The sequence below is a fragment of the Arachis duranensis genome, chromosome 4, assembly GCF_000817695.3.
Source record: "Arachis duranensis cultivar V14167 chromosome 4, aradu.V14167.gnm2.J7QH, whole genome shotgun sequence".
Taxonomy (NCBI): Eukaryota; Viridiplantae; Streptophyta; class Magnoliopsida; order Fabales; family Fabaceae; genus Arachis; species Arachis duranensis.
The window spans coordinates 95,370,332-95,379,418 of NC_029775.3; the positions used below are offsets into that span (position 1 = coordinate 95,370,332).

At 40.5% G+C, this 9,087-nt stretch overlaps 1 pseudogene; it reads right to left on the minus strand.

Moving 5' to 3' along the window:
* Positions 1-7,885: 7,885 nt before the first annotated feature.
* The window catches only part of LOC107485000 (uncharacterized), a 12,529-nt pseudogene continuing 11,327 nt past the window's right edge, over positions 7,886-9,087 (minus strand).

Here is a 9,087-nt window from a genome sequence, read left to right on the forward strand (position 1 = left end):
CTTCCCCTCCATGACACACCCAATCAACAGAAGCATCTCCATAGGGGTCTCAGAGAAGTGAGTGGTAGGCAAGACATAGTGGGCAAAGATTATCTGCCAAGTCTTGGCCTCTCTGGTCAACTGAGCAAATAGCATCCCCTTAGGCTTGGTGTTGGTCGCATCCATGACCCATGTAGCATCCGGTAACCCAATCACGCGCCTAAGCGCCTCATAATCAAAGGTCATGCTGTGTATGGCCAACTCGGCCTGCTGATGGGCGCAAGTGCCATCAGGAATATGTCGGCACTGCAAAGCATCCTCAATGGCAGTCTCAGTAATCATGACCTCTCTACCCCTCAACTGAACCAAATCCAAAGTCGGACGGAAGAAGTTGCAATAAAATTCCTTCACCCAAGAGATGTTAATATCCCCCAAATCTCTGTCAACAAAATCGATACCCAACTCAAGGATCCGACTAGTAATGGACCGGCAGACATCATTGGGTAGGAGCAATTTCTTCTCAGTATTCAGCTTCGTTGTTCGATATTTGGAAAGTCGAAGCTCACAGTAGAGATTGGGGAACTTAGTCGGATCGGTAGAAGGTAGCAATTGATTTTCCTTTTCTTCATCATTTAACGGATTCTTAGCATAATTCTTGTAAACGGAGGAAAAAGAGGGTGTAGAATGTTTTCTTTTCTTGGAGGCAGTGGCTATAGCCTTTCCTTTATCTGACATCCTGAAAAAAAAAACAAATATGATGACAATTAAGCATGTAGCATATAGCAATTAAAAGCAACCTCAAGATGTAAGAAGAATGATAAGCAATCATGATATGTGTTGGAAACTTGGTGTGCAAATAAGCATAAGTGGGAACATAAACCAAAAAAATCAATACATCCAACAATGTACACAATTCTTAAAGAGTAGGCATATTCATCATCACAACTCAAAAGAATGGTTAATGAGCTAAGTAAAGAAAACTGAAGTCAGTAGGTTAAACAAGTTAGCAAAGAAGAGATGAGATTAATACTTAGTGTTATGATGAAAGAAAGCTTGCCTAACAAAAGGATTCACAAAATGCGTACAATGAGGTGTAATTATTGATGATGAAAATGAGATTGCAACGGGGTGCAATGAATCGAAAGGAAATCATCAATGTTATGGTCACTAAAGTCAACAACTCTTACTCATTAAGCAATAAAATCATCACACCTTTGAAAGAATGGTTAATGAGGGTTAAATGTGAGTAAATGTCAAATGGTTAAAGAAATTAGTAAGTTAGAAAAGTGGCTTAGCGGCATGATGATATTTAGGCTCAAAGAAAAGAGAAGTTGCGGTTCATGTTCACAATGATTGATGCAAATCCGGGAGGTTGAAAGGAAACGAAAATTAGCCCAAATTACAATAGAGACTCAAATGAAAATAGATTTCTTGAAAATTGGGCAACATTCCGGCTTAAAATCGGACGTTCCCAGATAGCAAAATAGCACAGATAGCAAGAAAGCAACATCAATTAAGCACAACAGTATTGGTATAGCATGCAGGCAACACAATTTGCACAAAATAGCAACCCAAAATCAACATACAGTACCCAAGGAAACAAGCAGCAAATATGCACATACGTAGCACTTATCAGGCCTAGAATCCTCTATCCAGTCCTAGCTACCTAACAGCAAATATTTCTATCTAACCTAACATGCAACATTTGAATTCAACTAACTAACAAAAAATTACAAAAGCTAACAAAATGGAACAGTTAAAACAAACAGAGTATGAACAGGAACCTGGGAGCGGGAGAAGAACTGTGAATGGAAAGGAGAATCGGGATTGGGGCAAGGGCAGCAGAGGCAGAAGCTCGCGCCGCCGTGGACGGTGGCGGTGAAAATGGCGGCGGCGGTGGTTGAGGGGTGACCGAGGAGGAGAGAGTGAGTGGATGAGAGGGAGAGAGCGAAGAGGGGTTGGGTGGTGATGAGAGAGAGAGAGAGAGAAGAGAAGCTGGCCGTGCGGTGGTGGTTGCCGGCGGAGCAGAGGTGGTTATGGGGGAGAAGAAGAAGAAAGGAAACTGTGGGAGAGAAAGGAGTGCGATGCGGCGCAACGCTCTTCGCATCTTAGGGTTACCCCTTTTTTTGGATCGACGCGGGCGCGCACCTCGCGCGTCCGCGTATATTGGGAAAAATAGAGACCCACGCGTGAGCGTGCAGTGCGCTCTAGCGTGAATTGGCAGACTATGCAAGGGCGCGTGCGCGTACAGCGCGCGCACGCGTACATGGGGTTGGGCCTGAGGCTTAGAGTGGGCTTGATGCACGTCCAACTCTCGGGGCAAAAGCCTAGAGTGGCGGCAGCGTGTAAGGGCGCGCGCGCGGCAAGTGCGCGTCCGCGTATATTGATAATCTGTGATAAGGCGCGCTAGCGCGATGCGTGCGCTCACGTTTGTTCCTCCCTGGGCATGTGGGCGCGCACGTGGCAAGTGCGCGTCCGCGCAAACCGAGTTGGGCTGGGGGCTTAAAGTTGGCCTAGATCCGGCTCAATTCTCTGGGGCTTGGCTCAAAAAATTGCAGCAGCAGATCGACGCGGGCGCGGCAGGTTCCCGTCCGCGTGAACTTTCATGTTCTTATGACCGGTGCGCACGCACATAGTGCGCGTCAGCGTGGATTGTGTTGGGCTCAGGTCATAGTGTTTGCCCAAGACAGGCCCAACTCTCGGGGATGTGGGTGATGATGCATCCGCACAGGGACGCGTGCGCGTACCATGTGTGCGCGCGTCCACCCCCAATTTTTTTTTCAGAAAAATTATGCTGGGTGCTCCCCATACTGCTCACAACTCTTCATTCAATCAACCATCATACAATTCACAAAAAATGCAATTTGATATTATTCATCTACTACTAAACACAACATACATGTGACTAAGCTAACAATTAAGTTGTACAAACAAATTTATATGAAACATCTACCTACAATGGGAACGCAAATCACTTATTAAGCAAATTTAAAAGAGAATGGAAAGAGTTTACCATGGTGGGGTGTCTCCCACCTAGCACTTTTAGTTTAAGTCCTTAAGTTGGACATGTTAAGGTGCTTATTGTCATGGTGGCTTATGTTTGTACTCATCCTTGAATCTCCAAGGATCCATGCTTCTCAATTGGTTGACAGAATTTCCAACCATTTTCATTAAGCTTGGGCAAAGTTCTACCCAAGATATGAGTCCCCATAGTTGGTCTTCACATAGCGAACCGGGATCCCATATCTTATCTTCACACCCATCTTCAATTTGATCTTCATACTTTTTCTTTCCGGGTGGTTGACATAAGGGCGATTGACACATAGAATTCTCTTTAACATACCAAGCCTTCCGTCGGTACCCTTGTAAAGTGGTATTCTTCCAATCATCGTTCCTATACCTTAAAACTTTGACCTTGATGAGCCTAATTCCTAACTTGCAACCACTACACAACTCATTTTTGCTTTTAGTTCTACAAAGAACACTAAGTTGACCATCATTTTCAATTAAGCCATATTCAAGTGAGAAAGTAAAGCTTAGGGATAAGAGTTTTACCCACTTGAATGTTGTGTTGGATGGTGACTTGGGGAGGGAGACTTCCCCACACTTAGACAATGCAAGGTCTACTTCTTCAGGCTCTTCTTTGGTTGGTTCCACCTCTTCACAAGCTTCTTCAATTTCGACCTCATCCCCTTTGTTACGTGGCTTGGTGTTGTCTTCAAGAACTTCATCTTGTTTAATGGGAGGTGATTCAATTTTGGATAGGAATTCATTGATGAATGAATTCATCTCTTGATCAACCTCTTCATATTCTTCAATTTCAATATACACCATGCCATTTTCGTTTTCCTTGGGAGGTTGTACACACTCTTTTATAGTTTCAGCTTCATGTCCAATGGGAGAGGATTCCATTGTGGAGATAAATTCATCCATGATTGAATCCATTTCTTGATAAGCTTCTTCCAAGTCTCCAATGATGATATGCTTTGGAGGTTGCGCACCCTCCTCAACATCAATATCAAGCTTCTTGGAAGAGTTCGCCATGATACTACATTCCCATGGACTTTCAACATCTTCTAAATCTTCAACCACTTCTCCCTTTTCTTCAATGATCATAGGCTCCTCCAATTGTTCCAACACAAAATTCGACTCCTCCTTCTCCACTGAATTTTCCAATTTCTCTTTCATGCTTTGCTCTTCTTTTGACCTTTCATACGTGGTCACGGAATTACCTTGAGTATTCAAACATTGGTGGGCTAAAGTGTGCACCACCTTGGTCAAATTGGTCACAAACTCAAGTGTATCCCACTTCATGGCTTCTTGTCCTTGGAGTAACAAAGTGAGAGGATCGTTTATTGGGGCTTGGGGTGAATAGGAAGGTTCATTATTTTGGAGAGAGGATTCATAATGGGAAGGTGGTTCTTCTTTGTAAGGTTGTGGAGATTGTGTGTATTGAGGTGGTTCTTGGGAGTAATCTTGATAGGGTTGTGGTGGTTCTAAGGGTTCTTGCTCAAAATGGTCATAAAAATATGGTATGGATGATTGGTCATATGATGGATATGGATCATAGGAAGGTGCTTGGTATGGAAAGGCTTGTGAGTATGGTTGAGGTTTATGTTGAGGATATGGTTCATAGGCATATGGTGGTGGTTCGTGAAAGTCACAAAGTGATTCACCAAAGCCGTTGGATTGATATGCATCATAGAATGGCTCTTCTTCGCAGTGCATTGGTAGAGGTTGTTGCCATGAAGATTGATCATATGCATATGGCTCCTCCCACCTTTGATTACCCATCCTTGATACACATTCTCATTGAAGCTCTCATTTCCTACAACATAATTATAACCAAACTCATAGCCAAAGTGAGAATTCATAATGGAAAAGCAAAATAAAACTAACAAAAACTAGAAAATAAAGCAAAAGCAAGATATTCACACTATTCACATATATACAACAACCAATAACATAACACCATTGCAACTCCCCGGCAACGGTGCCATTTTGATGATTGGATTTTTGACGGTTTAGAATTTCACAAATGAATTCTCGTTGCAAGTATAGTTTCTAAACCAACAATAATCCTTTCATACAAAAGATTGTTTGTCACAAGTAACAAACCCCTAAAATTAATAACCGAAGTATTCAAACCTCGGGTCGTTCTCCCTAGGAATTGTAATGAAGTGTTTTGTTATTGGTTTGAGTTGTCTTGGGGTTTTGATAAGAGGAATGAAAGATAAATGGCAAGAAAGTAAACTAACAACTATAAAAGGCTCTTGGCAAGGTATGAAAATTAGAAGTCCTATCCTAGTTATCCTTCTCAATTGTGATGAGAATTGTTCATTGCTACCACTTAGTTAACCCTTACTAAATAAAGGAAAGTCAAGTGGATGAATTGACTTGAGCCACAAGTCCTAGCCAACTCCCAAGGAAAGACTAGCTTTAGTACACTCCAAACCAATTAGCAATTTCTCCAATTACCAATCAACAAAGGAATTAGATAACTCAAGTGTCACTAATTACTCTACCTAGGCCAAGAGGAACAAAACCTACACTAAAGTCCAACCAAGCATTTCATCAAACACTTGGAAGGCACAAAAGAAAAGCATAGTAAATTGAGAACAAAAATAAAATCTAACAACAATTATTGCAAAGAATTAACAACAACAATCAAGGAAATCACAATTATCATGAATTACCTCAAATTGCATTATTGAAAGAAAACAAAGGAACAACAATCTATCCAAAACAAAATGAAGAATTACAATTATTAAAGCACATAACTAGAAAGAGGAAGAGGAGAAGATTAAGAATTGGCGAAGGAAAAGTGAATCAAAGCATGAATTAAACCTAGATCTAAGAAGAGAGATTAACCTAAACCTAATCCTAATTCTAGAGAGAAGTGAGAGCTTCTCTCTCTAAAACTAACTAAACCTAATCCTAATTCTAGAGAGAAGTGAGAGCTTCTCTCTCTAAAACCAACTCTAAACTAATCCTAATTATTCTCTAGATTCAAGATGCCTTCCCCTCAATCCTTGATCCTTTTATTCCTTCCTATCAGCAATTGGCGCCAAAAATGGGTTCAGAAACCCTCTCAAATCGCCAGGCACGTGTTGCTTTAATGAAGTCATGTGCGGTTATCGACGCATGCGCACACGGTACGCGTGCGCGTCCCCGGTCGATTCTGCAATGTGCGCGCGAGCGCCATGTGCGCGCGAGCGCCTTGTGCGCGTGCGCGTGCTTGGCCGAGATCAATTCTTTTGTCTTTTGTGCTTCTCTCCATTTGCATGCTTCCTTCCTTACTCCTTTGATCCATGCCTAGCCTATTTCAATCCTGGAATTACTAGCAAACACATCAAGGCATCTTATGGAATCAATGAGAAATTAGAATTCATCAAAATAAGGCTTAAAAAGCATGTTTTTACACTTAAGCATAAATATGGGAGAGATAACAAAACTATGCTAATTCATAGGCTAAATGTGACAAAAGGTTATCAAAATACTCTAAATTCAATACAAGATAAACCCTAAAAATGGGGTTTATCACACCACCACCACGGCCACTGCCACGTCCTCTTGTTCTTTCCCTGTCGTTCCTCATATCAAAAGAACTTCCTCTTCCACCACTGCCACTCAAAAGCCCAAAAATGGCTTCAGTTAAAAGCATAAAACTTTCTGCTTCATTCACTAGAAAAACTGACCATTATCATACAAAAGTAAAAGGAAGATGAATTAAAAAACAACAAAGAAGCAAAAATTAGGAAATTTGAGCTAAACGCAATTATTCTGAGCAAGCTTCAACAGCAAGACGCGAAAAAAATAAATTTTAATTTGATAATAGCTATAAAGAAGGATAATTATTTGTTGGAGAGAGAGAGAGAGAGAGAGAGAGAGAGAGAGAGAGAGAGAGAGAAGAACCTGGAAAGAGAGAGAGAGAGAGAGAGAGAGAGAGAGAGAGAGAGAGAGGAACCTGGAAGAGGAGTGAGCGTAGGAGGAGAAGGAAGAGGTATTGGGGTTTTTGCTTTTGTTGTTCATTGTTGGAGGAAAGTAAGAGGAGGAAGACGGAGAGAATAAGAGAGGAGATGGTGAGGTAATGGTAACGCTAATGGAAACGGAAACGGTGAGACATGGAAGTAAGAAGCGGCAGTGGCGCAAAAGAAGGACAGTGCTGTCGCTCACCGAAGCAAACATGGATGGATATTTGATTGATGCAACAGAAACTAAACGATGAAGAGCGACATAGGAATATGAGCTGAGCTGAGAGGAACTCAGTCGAGCCGAGCTGGCTTCTCATTGGATATATTGGATTCACGTATCCCATTGCCCTTTCTTCGAAAAGATATGTGGGATATTGTACTTGTTGTAACATTAGCACTTGCATGCTTGCATCCCAACCCAAAATCAAGACCTTCAATGCAGGACATAGCTAAAGAGCTTTTGTTTTCAAACTCGCCATTGCTTTGGCATTTTGATGGTATTTCAATTCACCAACTTGTGAATCAAGAAATATATGTAATAGGTAAAAATTAGAATTTTTTTAATCATATTTTCTCATGTGATTGCTCTAATTTTTTGTATGAAATTCATCTTCTGTTTTGTTTTCAACTCAGTATGTCTTCCAGTTCAAATATTTTTATGTATTATGTTTTTTTATCACTTATAGCATTGCCTTTCAAATTATGCAGTTTTCTCACTCGAATAACTAAATCTTAATGGTAACCAATATCATGTAGGGATTTCAAATAGAAATTTTATGGACCATCAACCTACCTGAAATCATACGTTAAGACATTTTTCTTGGTCTAATATATAGAACATGCAAAAAACTTGAAACTTCGGAAAAACTTTGTTAACAATTCACAGGATGAGTTAAACTTCGGAAAAACCATTTTGTTTTAAATTCAACAAGTGTATAAAACATCCATGCTGAAGAAACAATGACAGTCTCTCGGGCCGGACTATTGAATTTCTAATAAGAAAGTTCAAATAATGGTGGTGAAGACTGAAAAGACTGCCATTGTTTACACAACCAATCAGGCAAGCAGTAATCCACACACTGCGATCCTAAACCAGTAAAAAACAACTACAACGAATTATTTTGTAGAGGAATAGGTTGTCTACCAGGCCACGATTCTATCTTTTTGAAATACTTGGGGGGAACAACTCCATCAAAACCTTCTGTCAAGATCACCTTGTTGTCAGAAATGAAAAGCTTCATACCTTCTGCAATAAGATTACAAAAGGAATATATCTTTAGTTACTATTAACAACAAACAACTAAGAAGTTCAGCATTTCAAGAATTGTGATTGGAATATTATCATACCCTCTAATGCTTTTCTAACATCTAAAAAGATCAGAACATTTACATCTCGCCTCATACCTGGGAATCAAAATGAAAAACTAGGTTAGAAACAAGGACAACAACTAAGCAAATCAAACTTTACTAGAAATGGTTGCATACAAGGGAATAATTAAAACTAAAAGGATGCTAGATGTATGATGAGCGGATAATTTGTACGCTTTTTGGCATTGTTTTTAGTATGTTTTTAGTATGTTTTAGTTTGTTTTTAGTATATTTTATTAGTTTTTAGTTAAAATTCACTTTTCTAGACTTTACTATGAGTTTGTGTGTTTTTCTGTGATTTCAGGTATTTTTTGGCTGAAATTGAGGGACCTGAGCAAAAATCTGATTCAGAGACTAAAAAGGACTGCAGATGCTGTTGGATTCTGACCTCCCTGCACTCGAAGTGGATTTTCTGGAGCTACAGAAGCCTAATTGGTGCGCTCTCAACGGCGTTGGAAATTAGACATCCTGGGCTTTCTAGCAATATATGATAGTCCATACTTTGCCCAAGATGTGATGGCCCAAACCGGCGTTCAAAGTCACCATCAGAATTCCCAGCGTTAAACGCCGGAACTGGCACAAGAATGGGAGTTAAACGCCCAAACTGGCATAAAAGCTGGCGTTTAACTCCAAGAAGAGTCTCTACACGAAAATGCTTCAATGCTCAGCCCAAGCACACACCAAGTGGGCCCGGAAGTGGATTTTTATGTCATTTACTCATATCTGTAAACCCTAGGCTACTAGTTCTCTATATATAGGACCTTTT